Consider the following 16,666-nt stretch of genomic DNA (forward strand, 5'->3'; position numbering starts at 1 on the left):
AAAGGATTGTCCTGAGAAATAAAAATAATCACCAAGAGTTTGAAGTTAAAAATATCACTCTTATAACATGGGTAACTGAAAGGAACTCTGAAAACCATGTGGGCTTCAGCAAAGAATAAAACTTGAGAGATAGGGTTTTCTTCTGAGTACTTTCAATATTAAGGGGAAAAGAGATTCACAGAAAATGGATGTCAAAGAATGTTTAAAAAACACATAAAATTCCAATTCAACAACTCATATGTTTGATCTGTTTCAGTAAAACCCACCCATTTCTATCATGCAAATTTTAGTGCTATATTTAATGGCTTTGGTACTGGAGCATAGGAAGAGTAAGGAGATGCTATAGGTTCCAAAAGATAAGAAAAATAATCATTCATCAACCTTTCTTAATGCTGCAGTCTAAGGCAATTAAACGTCAATCCTATACCACATGCAAACAAAAAACACTGAATTGTCTTCCTATGTTAAAATATGCACTATTTGTCTAAAAGCATAAATGTATCTAACATTAGATATATTCATGAGGGTAAGAATTGTTTCTTGCTCTTCTTTTTACCTCTCTCAGGGCCTACTAAGTGCAATGGCTAATACCCAATAAGTGCTTAATACTCATTTTGTAATTGAATTTGTTGTTGTTGTTCAGTCTCTCAGTCGTGTCTCACTCTTTGCAATCCCATGAACTTTATCACATCAGGCTTCCCTGTCCTTCACCATCTTCTGGAGTTTTCTCAAACTCATGTCCATCAAGTAGGTGATGACATCCAACCATCTCATCCTCTGTCGTCCCCTTCTCCTCCTGCCTTCAATCTTTCCCATCATCAAGGTCTTTTCCAATGAGTCAGCTCTTCTCATCAAGTGGGCCAAAGTATTGGAACTTCAGCTTCAGCATCAGTCCTTCAGTGAATATTCAGGGTTGGTTTCCTTTAAGATTAACTGGTTTGATCTTGCTGTCCAAGGAACTCTCAAGAGTCTTCTCCAACACCACAGTACGAAGTATCAATTCTTTGGGGCAAAGCCTTCATTATGGTCCAACTCTCATATCCATACATAACTGCTGGAAAAACCATAGCTTTGACTGTATGAACCTTTGCTGGCAAAGTGGTATCTCTGCTTTTTAATATGCTGTCTAGGTTGGTCATAGCTTTCCTTCCAAGGAGCACATATCTTTTAATTTCATGGCTGCAGTCACTGCCCCCAGTGATTTGGAGCCCAAGAAAATAAAGTCTGTCACTGTTTCCATTGTTTCCCCATCTATTTGCCATGAAGTGATGGGATGCCATGATTTTAGCTTTTTGAATGCTGAGTTTTAAGTCAGATTTTTCACTCTCCTCTATCACCTTCATCAAGAAGCTCTTAAATTCTTCTTTGCTTTCTGCCATACAGGTGGTATCATCTGGGTATCTGAGGTTATTGATATTTCTCCTGGCAATCTTGATTCCAGCTTGAGGTTCATCCAGCCTGGCATTTCACATGATGTACTCTGCATAAGCAGTGTGTATAATTGAATAGAGTGACTTTTCTCCATCAGCCCCTCTTTGCTTTAAGTGGCTTACCAGGTATGAATCATATACTATATTGATGGAAAACTCATGTGACTTTTATGCCAGCAAAACATCAGCAGACAATAACAGCACCATCTGACTCTATGTCTAAATCTGTGTTCCCCAAACTGCACTACTGACATCATAAAAGTGAGTTAGGATAACTCAATTTAATCATTTCACTGAACTACTAGAGAACTGGCTGAATATGCCAGCAGTCCTGTGGCCATGGTGATTTGGCCAGCTCTCGGTTCCCCAAGCCTGGGCCCTAAACACAGGTGAGGCCTTTCCAAGAGATCCAAACGGCTTGGGGTTGCAGCTGAGATGACTCATAGCCATGAGTACTAGAAAGCAGAGGGCTCGTGTGTTCATTGTAGAAACAGGCTTGGAACAACTTATTCTTGAATTTCTGGACAATTCTTGTAGTCAACCCCTTCAAGTGTAGGAGATCTAACTAATCTGTCATCTCAAGCGCTGAGCAATGATTGTGCAAATCCTCAACCTCCATAACAAGTGTTTCTTGATTAATTTGTGAATAATTGTGTTCTGCTGCTTTAAGATCAGCTAGTGTGTTCGAACCAAGCACAGTGGAACTGTTGGAACTAACGTGTCAATGGTAAAGAACTTACTGATAGTGACTTTTTCTAGCTGGCTGTGAAGTATCTCAATAGCAGGACCTAAATTAAGACAAAATGAAGCAAACTAAATTTACTATCAATTTACAATAGAATGTACAATATTTGTGTTTTAGAGTAAACATATCTTGAATGGTATTGTTTTATCTGGGGTTTAGGGACTTCAGGGTAATTTATGCAGACTTAAAACACAATTGGAAGATTTGAACTCACATTTCATACTGAACCAGTTCAACATACATTAATGAATGTTTACTATGTGTCAAGTAGTGGGGTTTGGTACCAAAATATAATGATGAAAAATAAATAGAGTGTTATCAAGAGTTTATAGCATTTGTTGACTGTTGCATAAATTTATCTTCCATTGATTCCGCAGTCAGAATACTACTTCTCCAATTCCAGAAAACACTCCCCATGGACCAATGAAATTCTCAGGCTCAAAACATTTTGCAATAAAAACACAGCTCAGAATTAACTTCAGTGAATATGATTGCTTAGTCATCTATAGTAATGTCATTGGCAATCAGCCATCATTAATGGGCATATGCAGAGTCCTTGAACCTAGAAGGAAAAGCAAAGTCAACTGACTGTAGAATTTGGTTATAGATTCATTCATTCATTTGTAAATTTGTTCTTTCAACATATGTTTATTGAGTTCCTAATATGAGTACATCCTATTCTAGGCAATGGAATACCATAGTGAACAAAAAAGATAAAGCCTTCCTCTCTTTGAGCTTATATTGTAGAGAAAGAGAGAGAAAATAAGCAGGCAAGCAAATAAAAATGTCAATATATATTAATAATTTCACTGTGACTAAGTGCTTTAAGGGAAAAGAAGGATAAGTTAATAGAAACTAATTGATGGGCTGGGAGATGAAATAGATGGTGAACATCTCAGAAGGCTATATTTTGGCAGAAAGAAAATACATACATTATAAGGATACATTTAGTTTCCATTTAAATTAGCAAAATATCAAGAATATTGCTGAAGAAAGGAGCTGCAGAAAAAAAAAGAACTAACCCAACATAGCTCAACTCCCCAAGACTCTCCAAAATCCTCAAAATCGCAGCTGCCTGTGATACAGTCCATGCAAGGTAAACACTTATTTTTTGCCGAGCAAATTCACGGTGTAGTAAACTTATAAGTAGATTCTGAGATGCAAAAGTACCAAGACAACAGCCGTGCCAGACATATCATTGCATAGAGAGAGGATTCCGGGTCACTTCAATATTTCCGTTAGGATACCAAGAATTTAGATCCTAGAGTTCTATTGTAGTGTGGAAGGGATGCCTGTCCTCTCACAGCTAAGCCATCGCTATGGCAGACAGAGGATTCGACTTAAAGGAAGTAGAAGGAAGATTGTCCTTTTATGTATATAGATGGTGAAAAGGAGAGAGAAGAGAAGACAAAAGACCAAAGGCAAGTAAACGCAAGCTTTCAAATTTTTCCCATCTTGGCTTCCACCAAGAAAGGCAGTAATATGTCACACAGGCAGTGCCAGTGAGATTCTCTACTCGCAATTTAGAGTCTGAAATAGGACCACTTAGTAGAGCCTCCAGTCTAAGATACAGCCACTAAAAGAAACCTTAGTGTGGTTAGGTAAAGAAGGCTTGAGATTTCGTGTTCCCAACCCACCTGCATTTCCTGTTTCTTGGATTCACAGTGAAATCCAAGAGCCAACCATGGAGCCCATCACAGCAAAGCATAAGGTCTCCACAGCTATGGAGGACCCCCAGAACAGAAGGCCATAGGGAGGAACTGCCAGAGACTTGGTGGTTGATTCTAAGCAGCCATAGTCTACACAGGTAGCATTTCCTGAACCAAAAGAATAGCCCATAGCTTATCTTTTGCAGATCTCAGCTCTGAAAGCTGGGAGAGAATTCAGGAACCAGTGGCCATGACCTTGGGGCTCAGAAGACATCACACCTTAAAGACCCCGAATCTTGTTCACTTCAGTTGCACAAGTTTGAGCAACACTCACCTTTCTACTCACACCAACTCAATGTTAGAAACAGGGAGGGAGGAAACAGAAATTCTCTGAGACTGAATATTTTTATTCATAGGAGAGACTGAGGACAGCCTAAAGGCGTGATTTAAATCGTCAGACTGAACTAATTTTAAAACATACTGGAAATTTAATTCATGTTTCCTACAAACCAGCAGGTGGGAACTGAGGAAGGGGACAGACTCTAGACAAAATAAAGAAGCTGTGTTTCTCTACACATCTCAATCATCGTGAGTTAAGTCCTGAACCCTGCCACACAGGTCACACATTTCATCCAGCCTCTTTCTGACTACCTGTGGGACCCACATCTTTGGGTTGGAGAAAGAGCTGCTGCCAGACACTTGGGTTCAAAATATATAGAACTGACATAATTCTTTTGCAGGCTAGTCAATCACTGTATTCAGAATTAAATTAAGAAATTCTTTCTGAAGAGATAAGGCCAGAACTACTTTCTCAGGCTTTTTGTTTGATGGGTGTTGAAAATTTTCTCCAGAGATCAGAAACTTGCCAATGCAAAGAGACAATGACTTCTAGAATATGATAGATTCAGATGTGCTTGCTTATGAGGAAAAAAAGATGGGATTAATCACAACTCCCATAACAAATATCTCGTTATAAATTTGTACCTCAAATTAATTTAGTTTCAAAAGATCACAAATGAGTCCAAATTGTAAGCAAAAAATTTACACATAAATATCAAACCTTTTTTTCTCCCTTGAGAAATTCAAATGTAGTAATGAATAGGAATTAGAGATGTAGGAGTAATTTTAGGAAATCTCCTGACTTTATAAAAGTCCAAATATTGAGATAAAATAAGATGAAAGTACCTATATGGAAATAATATAAAACAAAATTTTTTCTAAATGAAGATATTCTTCTTCTGAAGAGGAGAGATAAAAAATAAAAAAGCAGATTCATTGAAAACATTAAAAAATACTTATTTCCATTTATACTGTTTTCTAGGGCTTCCCAGGTGAAAAAGAACCCACCTGCCAACACAGGAGACATAATGAGATTTTGAAAGTTTCATCCCCTGGTGGGGACGATTCCCTGGAAAAGGGCAGGACAACCCACTCCAGTATTCTTGCCTGGAGAAACCCATGGACAGAGGAACCTGGGGGGCTATCCATAGGGTCACAAAGAATGGGGCCCGACTGAAGCAACTTAGCTATCCTGCATACTGTTTTCTAATTTGTTTAAAATATATTGCTGCTAAAATAATTGAAAATTAGTTTGCTGACAAGAAATTCAGCTTAGAAAGGAAAGGAAACATTATTCCGCTACAATTTCTGCCTAGTTTAAAAACAAATTCTGTCTCCATTGTTCTTCTGGCATCTTTTTATAACCAGCTTTAATGTGCTATTCTCTTACATCTTCTTAAGTGAAATCATATATTGATCTTTTATTCCACAAATCAATCTGGTATAACATGTAGTTTAAACTTTTCCTTTGTAAAGATACCCAGAGTTTTCCTAAGAATCCTATGGAGAGTGAGAAGGCACGATTTGTTGTTAAGAAAGCCACTTGAAAGAGCTTCCCGATGACGTCTTTTGAAACGCCCTCTCACCCAGCAAAACTTTCCACACTTGTTAAATCTTATAACCTCCGGTAACCCGTAATGCTTGGAGGTGAGGAGGTGACTGATCCCTCACACTTTCCCAAAAGAGCCCCCTGCTCCTACTTGCCTGTAATCACGGTTTCATATTGAACTTAATCTTCTTGCTCACAAATTGCAAGCCTGTAACCATTAGCTCAAGAGTGGCACCAGGAAACAAGAGTACATTATTACTGCACCATCATCCCTTAATATTTCCAATTTACTCCTTTCATGCCGGGCATTTGCAAGAGGCCTCATTTATTCTTAAATTCCAGGAACACAGGAGGTAAGAAAAGATTTGTTGTGCAGCAGAGTGCTCTAGATCGGGCATTCATGAGGAAGGGGAAATCAAATGGGGCCATCTATGAACAGCTCAGTCCAAATCCTTATGAAACCCCCCACCTCTTCAAATGATCCATGGTCCCCTTGTCCTTTCTTGGCCTGGGCCTCTCAGACTGCAGGCTGTTTGCATTCAGTCAACACTTCGATTTTATAGGCCTGTGGAGCCAAAGATTACAAGACTTTTGAACTCCAGGCTTCCTTCTGTCTGGCTCTGTTTCTGGAGCCCAAATCTTTTTTAACAACTCTACAAAAACAAGCAATTAGGGTAAGGTCTGTTAATCTTCGCCTTTGGACCTAGAGGTAATTACAGATTTGGAATCAAGCAGTGAGGAAGCAGAGTGACCGCTACCAAAGCTGGGAGCTATTTACGAAGGATCAAACTGTACATCAAAGGCAGTGATAAGGAATGAAAATGTCCAACTGTTATTTCATAGGACGTTCCATACAACATTAGGCTAGATTTTTTAAGGAAAAGAAGAAATGTATAAATTAACATGAATGAAAAGTGGGAAGATATTGGCTATACTCCCTGCACCATATATCTTTGTATCTTACTTCTTTTATACATGATAATCTGTACCTCTTAATCCTCTCCCCAATCTTCCCCTCCCCTCCTCTCTTCTCTCCCCACAAGTAACCACTAATTTGTTCCCTATACCTGTGAATCTGTTTATTCTTTTTTGTTGTTGTTGTTGTAGTCACTCATTTGTTTTAATTTTTAGATTCCACATTTAAGTGATTTTACACAGTATTTGTCTTTCTCTGTCTGACTTACTTCACTAAACATAATACCCTTTAAATTCACCCATGTTGTTGCAAATGGCAAAATCTCATTCTTTCTTATGACTGAATAGTAAATCAACTATACCTCAATTAAAAAAAAAAAACTAAAAAAGTAAATGTAAGGACTTCTCTAAAAAATGAAAATAAAGAGATATTTTTAAAGGCTCAAAACATGCTACAGCACCCACTGCTTTTTCTGTTACCAGATGGGTAACTGCATATCTGCTCTCTCCACCCACAATAGCAGGCACCTCTTCTTTCTTCCTTAACTCACACTACTAATGTACTTCAATCTATTAACAGCTTTGAGTTTTAGTCTAGGTAATTGATGTTACATTAAGAGCAGGATGGTCTTTTTAGTTACTCAAAATAAAATGCTAAACACTTGATACAGGAAAAATCATAGCATTTCTTCCAAAATCTGATTTTTAAAACTGCATTTTACCACTCATCTAAATGATGACAGGCGTCCTTAGGGAGAGACAAGGAATTCATTTCATTCCTATCAACAAATATTTTGCTATAAAATGTGTCAATGGTCAACTCAGCTGTGCTAACCTGGCATCTTTTCAAACAAGTCTGGAGTTTTTCTATAAAGATTTTACATGGATGTGCCAACTATATACTTCTTGAAACATAAACCTCATAAATGGTAGTAGGGCTATGACTCAAGAGAACAGAGAGCTCCCAATTTACTAATGGGTTGAGTTTCAAAACTTCTTTTTTTTTAATTATTGAATACTTGGAATGCAGATTGAATTTTCCCATATAAACATTGTTGTGATTATTCCATCCAAATGGACCTAAGAGCATTTCACTCCTCCAAGCCCTGCTCATCTGACTTGCCTCTGCAGCTCTCTCCTCCTAGACTGCCCTTTACTGTTCCTCTCCTCCATATCCAAAGCCAACTCATGCCCTTGACAACCATCAGAAAAGCTACTCCACCAAGATTCTCAACAGATGAACCAGTGACTGGATTCACAGAACTAACGTGTTCTTCCTGACCCCTCTGCAGTGGACATTGTGGTCATTCCCCCCGTGCACACACATCCATTCTATGCCCCACAATCTATGGTAACAGCCATAGGATTTGGGTGAGATTGAGCCCATCCCTATTTCCTGAGTGGGGTCTATGTCAATGGGGATAATCTCATCTCTCTTGACCGAGTCTTTGATCCATGTAATCTAGTTGTAAACCAATAGGTATTTGACAATTTCCTGGCCCCATGGACTGGTTCACAGTCAGCACAAGTCTTAGAACTTTTGGCCAGTGACTATGGAAGTCACTTGAAGTCATTCTCTTCTTGAAAGTTAGAGATAATATGGCTCATGTTGCTAGGAGAATAACTGTTGATCCCATCAAGCAAGCCAGGGTGAAGTTGACTCCCAGAGAAAGGCAAGAGAAACAGAGCTGGGATCCTGATAGAACAAGCTCCCCAAGCCTGACCTACTTCTGAACTTTCCAATTACATAAGCCAATCATTCCCTCAAGCCACTTTGAGCTGGGTTTTGTTACCTCCAGTGAAAGCTATTACTAATCCAACCCTTATCTCCTTCTATGTCATATAATATTTTTGTGTACCAGTTTCATATTTCCTATTATACATATTAATTTTCTGAGACCAATACTGCAGAGAACACATCTTTGTATCTGTCAGTCCTAAAAGAAATCAATCCTGAATATTCACTGGAAGGAGTGATGCTGAAGCTGAAGCTCCAGTCCTTTGGCTCTCTGATGCGAAGAGCCAACTCTTTGGAAAAGACCCTGATGTGGAAAAGATTGAGGGCAGGAGGAGAAGGGGATGACAGAGGATGAGATGGTTGGATGGCATCACCAACTCAATGAACATGAGTTTGAGCAAGCTCTGGGAGTTGGTGATGGACAAGGATGCCTGGAATGCTGCAATTCATGAGGTTGCAAAGAGTGGGTCACATCTTAGCGACTGAACAACCACCACAAAGGTGTATATTCACATATACATAACTACAGATTGAATTGAGTCAGTTAAGTTTAATTTTCTCAAGTGAAAGACAGCTATGTGTGTTGCTAAAACAGTTTATAGAAGAAAATAATTCTATCTTTAAGTAAGATTGACAAGCACTGGACTTTTAAAAGAAGGAATAACTTCTTTACTACAGTTATTTTTTTTTTTTAACTTTTTGGCCTCCTGGCACATAGTTCCCCAACCAGAAATTGAACCACACTCCTTGCAGTGGAAGCACACTGTTTAATCACTGGACCACCAAGGAAGTCGCTGCTGTAATGTTTCTCAAAGTCCTCAAAATACTATCAGATCAGATCATCAGATCAGTCGCTCAGTCGTGTCCGACTCTTTGTGACCCCATGAATCGCAGCACGCCAGGCCTCCCTGTCCATCACCAACTCCCGGAGTTCACTGAGACTCACGTCCATGGAGTCAGTGATGCCATCCAGCCATCTCATCCTCTGTCGTCCCCTTCTCCTCCTGCCTCCAATCCCTCCCAGCATCAGAGTCTTTTCCAATGAGTCAACTCTTCACTATGTGCATTGACAAAAAGTAGGCTTTAATATATTTGTCAGACTTATTTAACTCCTTATCCCTTTTATGCTGAACATCTTGAGGAACTAATAAAACAAAGAAAATATTGGGGGAAATGCTATTGTATGTCATAATGTAGCTTAACTATGCTAAGAACTCCAAACTTGATGAACTTTGATGAATAGGAAAGAAGGGGATAAGGAAGTGTTCTTCTTAATTCCTGAAGTCAAGACCTCCATACACTTTTGCCACAACTCTTATACATCTTTTTGCCAGGAACTTGTCACCTTTATGCTGATCCATACCCCTTAGATGTGCCCACTATGTTCTGATCTCTTAAAATGCTCCCTCTCTTTGTTCTTATGTACGATAAAAATCCTTTCTCCCTTCAAATAGTTGAGCCATCCAGGGGAAAGCAATCTGATTAAATTGTGAAAAGTCAACCAGTTCTCCATATGTCCAATTCCTATAGATACTACACTTTATTATATTTCTACTAACATTATCCCCTCAAAAATATCTTCAGGAAACATAAGAATATATGCCAATATTACAAATGGAAGTATAGAGCAAACATTTTTTAACAGAGTGTACACCTTTAAATGAGATCATTCTATGAAAGAACTTTGACCTTTACTATATTTCCTTATTATAGCAAATGAGATATTTCCATTGTCAGGATGATCATCATCATTGTTAGTTTTAATAATACAACTTTTAATACCTCTGGAGATTACTGGAAGTGGAAGTCGGGGGTAGGTACGATGAGTGAAGATGGTCAAAAAGTACCATGTTTTAGTTATAAGTTAAATAAGTCCTGGGGATGTAAGTTACAGCATGCTGACTATAGTTAAGACTACTGTGTAGTGTGTAAATCTTAATAGTTCTCATCATAAGAAAAAAAAAGTAACTATGTGTGGTGGTGAATGTTAACTAAATGTATTCCAGTAATTATCTCACACAATGTGAATATATCAAATCATTACGTTGTACACCTAAAATTAATGAAATATATGTCAATTATGTATCAGTGAAAAACAGTAATTTTTATGCTGTCCTTATTTGGTAGACACTGGCATTGTTTCCATAATTAGTGATATTTTCTAAGGGTATTCTGTTCCAAACAATTCTTCTGAAGTTCTATAGTTTTCATTGCCAGACAAATCACTCCAAAACTGAAAGGCTTTAGCTTTTCATGACCCGGGAGTCTTCTGATCCACCAGTTCCAGTGCTGTCCCTATGGTAGTCCTAATCTTTACGGGCTCCTGTCCCGTAAGTCCAGCGCCACTGTGTCCCAGGAGCTCCCTCAATCCCCAGCCACGGGTGGTACTGGGAGGCAATGCCCCCACTTAGTGCTGGCCTTGATCCTGAAGCCAGGCGGCCACCAGTGCTGTCTCAAAGGGCATGGGAGCAGACCGGCTCTAAGTCAGGCAACAGTATCAGTGACACCATTTTGTAGGACAAAATTTATTAAAACTGCCTTAGATTGCTAGGTACTCATTCAGGCTCTTTAAGCATGCAAACATAGATTTTTTTTTAAATCACTGTAGTCAGGGACTTCCCTGATGGCCCAGCAGTTAAGGATACGCCAGGCACTGCAGGGGACGTGGATTCAATCCTGTCGGGGAAGTAAGATCCCACATTCCTTGGAGCAACTAAGCCCATGAACCACAGCTACTGAGTCCGCATTCTGGAGCCTGTGTGCCAGTGAAAGACCCCACATGCTAATACTCAACACAGCCAAATAAATAAATAACTTTTTAAAATTACTATAGTCTGTAAGACTTTTGATATGGGCAGTAAATGTGATATTTTAAACAGACCAACCAAAAAGTGAATAATAAGTGGATTATAAAACCAATGATTTATCTCTCCCAGTTCTTTTGTTCTGGGGCAGCTTGAGAGAGATTGAAAGGTCTAAGACAGCCTCACTCACATCTGAGGCTTCAGTCACAACAGAAGAGATGGTTGAGTCTGTCTCTCCCTGAGGTTTCTCCTCCAGGAAGTTCATTTACGCTTCTTCAGAAAGTGGTCTTTCAGTTTGCAGCAGGAAAAGTGCAAGCCCCCAAATGCAAGTCCTCTTTAAATGTGTGCTGCCTCATGTTTGCTAATATCCTCTCTGGCAAAAAAGTCACCGTTAAATTCAGATTCAAGGGGGTAGAGAAATACAGTCAGTCTCCTGTGTACAAACCTTCGCGTTTCGAACTTTCAAAGACGTGAGCGTGCCGTCATGTAAGTTCACGGGTCAAGTGGACATTGGTCCTTGCGTGCTCCTCTACAAGTGGCTGTGCTTTTGTATACTTTACTGTCAGCTTCTGTATAGGGCACAGGAGGACAGTTCCTTTATTTCAAGCCCTGGAGGCCTGGAAGCAAGTGTAAAAGTGGCAGGGACATGGCTGGCACTGCTAAGAAGTGCCAGCTGCTGTACTGTAATGTACTTTTCAAGATACAGTACTATAAGACTGAAAACGTTTTATTTCTTGTGTTTGTTTTTTATATATTTTTCATGTGGAAAGTATTATAAACCTATTACAGGAGAGTACTTCCAGACGATTGTGTTAGTTGAGTACCTAGGCTTACTTTGTTGGAGTCATGAATACGAACAAATTGGGCTTATGAATGTACTCACTGCATGGAACTCATTCATACGTAGGGGCTTACTTTAGACTCCCCTATTTGATGAGAAGAGTGGCAAAGTCATGTTGCCAAGGGACCTTTGTGTAGGAATGAAAGGAACTGTCATGAACACCTTTGCAAACCGTCTGTTTCATCCCCACTCTGGCCACAGTGAAACCTGAGATGAGCAGTCACCACCGAGCCCTGCACAGACTGCTACCCAAACGACTGTGAACAAATAAATGCGTTTTGGGAACACTGGTTCTACTGCCAAAGCTAACAGAAACAACTTCTGAATCCATACGGCAGGTTAAAGTTCCAACAGTTTTTGTTTCCTTTTTTAAACTCATTTTACTTTTCTGTGCAGAGGCATTTAAAAGTAAGTTAGAGACATCGTGTGACTTTTCCCCACAATTTCTATCCAGCTGGATGGAGAACAAAAGTTGTTCACACATGAAAGTCAAGTATAAATTAGGTACTTGAAAATGGGGGCATGTTTCTCCCGACTTCTACATCCTGCTCACCTAGGAAGAGAAGGAAGCAGTTTCGATGAAACAGCCACAAAAACAAAATGCACGTTTGGCTTAGAAACATGCAAGAGAAGTATCATGTACCTTCATCCCTGGGCTTCCCAGGTGGCACTAGTGGTAAAGAACGTGTCTGCCAATGCAGGAGACAACAGTTCAACAGGGGTTGGGAAGATCCCCTGGAGAAGAGCTTGGCAACCCACTCCAGTATTCTTGTCTGGAGAATCCCATGCAGAGGAGTCTCTGGAGGGCTACGGTCCAAGGGGTTGCAGAGTTGGACAAGACTGAAGCAACTTAGGACACACACACCTTCATCCTTAATATGACATATTAAGGTTCAGCCATAAGCAATGCCTTTCCTTGTGAAAGCTCTCAGAATTCATAGCACAGATTGTAAGGCAGAGAAAAAGCAGGGGATATAAGAGAGGCTGGCAACTCTGCTCCAAGTTTGAATTTTAAAAAGAAACATTTCCACTTTCCTCACCTACTATTACTCAAACTGTGTTTTCAAATGAGTCCCTCATCAGAATGTAGCAGAATAATTGCCAATACAGAATTTCTGACACCTGAATTTTGTTTTTGGCACTAACAAGCTGATTGATCTCAAGTACGTCATTTGACCTCTCTGGATCTGTGCTTTCACAACTATTCACTGAAAAGGTCAGACTAGGTGACATGTCGAAATGTTGCTCTTCTAGAAATTAAGTGAAATAATTGACCCAATCTCATATCACATATTGGAATGCTGGGCAGTGTAACATCAAGGTCAAGGAGATGAATTTTGTTGTCAAAAAGAACCAGTTTCAGGCCCGGTCAGTAACCGACTAGCTCTAAAGTCTTGAGCAGGTATCTTAAATTCTCCATTTCCTCATCTGTAAAATGAGAAGCAGTAATTGTATTAGAATCTTCTAATTATGAGATGATGCTTATCATATGTTCACCATATGTCTGGCATCTTAAGTGCTCAGAATATGTTGTCTTCATGTTGTCAACAGGAATCTGTCTGTTAAAATCTTGTCCGTACTGTTATAAAATATACTGGCCATGTCACATGTTCCACAAAAGAATCTTAAAGTTCCCCCCATCACAACCGAGTCAGCCCTGCTGACTCCATGTCCTGGAGCCAAAGCAGAAGTTGAACATTCAAAATCAACAGAACATTCTGGGCCTACTGCTCTCCTTGCCCAAGCTGTTTTACTTCCCTTTTTTTAAACTCTTAATTTTAAGTCTTAGAAAGAACAAGAGAGTCAGGATCTGAGTTTAAAAGAGAGAAAGAAAAGCAGGCTGTACAGACTCACTCTGGCTTCCTCCCTGACTCGTGGAGGAACTCCTAAACCTGGTTCCCTGGAGGAAAGAATGTCTTGCAGTCATCTGCTTGAAATAAGATACTCAGTTTAACCAGTAATTCTGGTCTCTCCATTTTTTCCCCTCATGTTCAAGGTATCAAAGGAACAAGTGATGCCTACAACATCAAAATGTTTTTACTCTTCACCTTAAAACAGCTATATCCATTCACAAAATGAGAAGTAACTCAGAGTAAATTTAGGCAGGAAGGATCTGCTAGTCCACCTTGAAAGGTCTCCATCTTAATTGCTAATGATAATAACAAGACAACAACAATGCGGGGGAAACAGAATTTTATCACCCTTCACCTTCATCTAAGCCTCTATACCCCCACAAAGGATTCACAGGGAGGCAGGGCGAGGGCTGGAGAACAAACAGATGCCCACAAACCAAGTGAATAAATAATTAAAAGTTATAAAAAGAAGAGAATAAATGGGCAAATAAAATATATTCTATCCTCCTGGTTGGACAATTCTACTTCTTAATAGCAAGGAACCCCAGGTTCAAATTCAGTATTTTTGGATTCCTCGGAGTTCCACACTGAAACAGAGACGTGGGGAGAGAGCCCTGTCCACCCCGCTCCACCCCCCAGGTCCAGCCAGCACCCATTCCAACCTCAAAGGCAAGGTGGGAGCCAATCCAGCACGCACATCCAAGCAATCCAAACCCTGCCTGGCAGCTAGCCCTTGGCAACCCCACCTGCCTACAAATGCACAAGAGTCTGCAGCTAGGAGGATAAGCTCAGGGCAAACGCCCACATAGGCATTGAAATCAGGCCTGGAGAGTTCACAGAACCTAGGCACTCGGACATGGTCTTGAAAAAGAGAGCTTGAACTTCAGACGAGTCTGTCCCCTTGGCCTTGAAGACTCCTTGTCCAGTATATTCCCAAGACAGGATCCCTTCAGGCTGGGGGCTCAGGACTCCAACACCTCTTGCCTGGCTCTAAGGGCAACACCAACTAGACCACAGCCTTCTCTTCAGGATCTTCTCTTCAGGACCTTCGCCCCAGGGAAATTCCACCTGGTATCTTCTCCCACAGACAGACAGCTTCTCGAGAAGTTTTCTGAGCTTCAGCTTCTTTTAAGTGACACCTACGCTCCCACAACCTTCTCTGTAAATCACAAACAAATGTCAGGCAACCAGCTCCTTCCTAATGTCTCATTCCTGACATTATTCTTTAGTCTAAAACCGAAGCCCACGGTTCTCATTTTCTCCAAATTCAGAAAGCTTGTCTTTTCTTGACATTTTATCCTGTCTGAGTAGTTCTACTCATTCATCCTTCCTCCAAGGGAGAGGGAAAAAAAGACATATGCATATGTGTGTAAAGGATATATATGCACTGAAAAGATATATATATATATATGTATAAATATAGCTCATATACACACAATGACTATCTTAAAGTCATTGCTTCTCTCTCACTTCCTGTAAAAAATCAGGAGACTAATGCCCAGTCTCTTTTTAAAATTTAAAATTAATAGTTACTTATATCCAAACTTTGCCTCTTTATTCCTTGGCCCTGATTATGTCCTGATTTTATTAGTGTGAACTTCTCTTTGAGGTTATCCTATCAATAGTTACTGGCCTGGTGCCCCTCTCTCTGGGGCTTCCCTTGTGGCTCAGCTGGTAAAGAATCCGCCTGCAATGCGGGAGACCTGGGTTCAATCCCTGGGCTTGGAAGATCCCCTGGAGAAGCGAATGGCTACCCACTCCAGTATCCTTGGGCTTACTTGTGGCTCAGCTGGTAAAGAATCTGCCTGCAGTGCAGGAGACCTGGGTTCGATCCCTGGGCTGGGAAGATCCCCTGGAGAAGGGAATGGCAACCCACTCCAGTATTCTGGCCTGGAGAATTCCATGGACTGTGTAAGTCCACGGAGTTGCAAAGAGTTGGACACGACTGACATGGACTGTGTAAGTCCACGGAGTTGCAAAGAGTTGGACACGACTGAGCCACCCTCTCTCTGAGCTCCGTGTCCTCACTCTTCCACACGAAAGGCCATCAGAGAGCCTCCCTGGCTTTCCCTTCTCCACCTGCTGTCTCTCTTTCAGCCATCTTAAGTTGCCTCTCCCTTGTTCATTTTTCTCAGATTCCTCTGTGCTTTCTGGAAGAATTCTCTCTGTTCCAAGCAGGCACCATCTTCTCAGGCAGGACTGGTTACATGCCCTCCTCACGAGCAGTGTGGCTTGCCATGAAGACACGGGGAAGGCACTCAGGCAACCCCTTACTCTCTCCTACGCAAAGACTAGCCAAGTTCTAGAAAGATTGGGATGAAAACCAGGGCCGGTTTCATGTGCCATGCTCTTGGTTTAATGTTCTGATGTCACCATCCTAAAACTCTTAATAATGTCTTTGAATGTCTTACATCAGGTCCAATGGTACGATGGGGAAAGAAGTACACACACTATATCTGGCCAGCACTTCCCGCCACCCCATTCACACCGAGCATTTTTGAGGCCCCGTGAGCACAGAATCACGTGACCTGCAACATTTGAGAGTTCAGTGAGACTCAAACCAAGTAGAAAGTGTGTTACATCTATGGCTGCAAAAGTAGGGGTGTCCCACCTAGGGACCACGTCTTCTACTCCGTTCAAAGCTTGCTCCAAATGCACAAAGACCACAGCATTCTAAAAACTTAAATAGCCAAAGAACTCTATCTTATCTTTGGTTATTCCTAGTACTTCCCTGCACTGGCGGTGGTGGTTTCATCGCTAAGTAGTGTCAACTTTTGTGGCCTCATGGACGGTAGCCCCCCAG

This window comes from Bos grunniens, chromosome 5 (genome assembly GCF_055505025.1).
Source record: "Bos grunniens cultivar Pamir isolate PY7600 chromosome 5, Bosgru_T2T1.0, whole genome shotgun sequence".
NCBI classification, from domain to species: domain Eukaryota; kingdom Metazoa; phylum Chordata; class Mammalia; order Artiodactyla; family Bovidae; genus Bos; species Bos grunniens.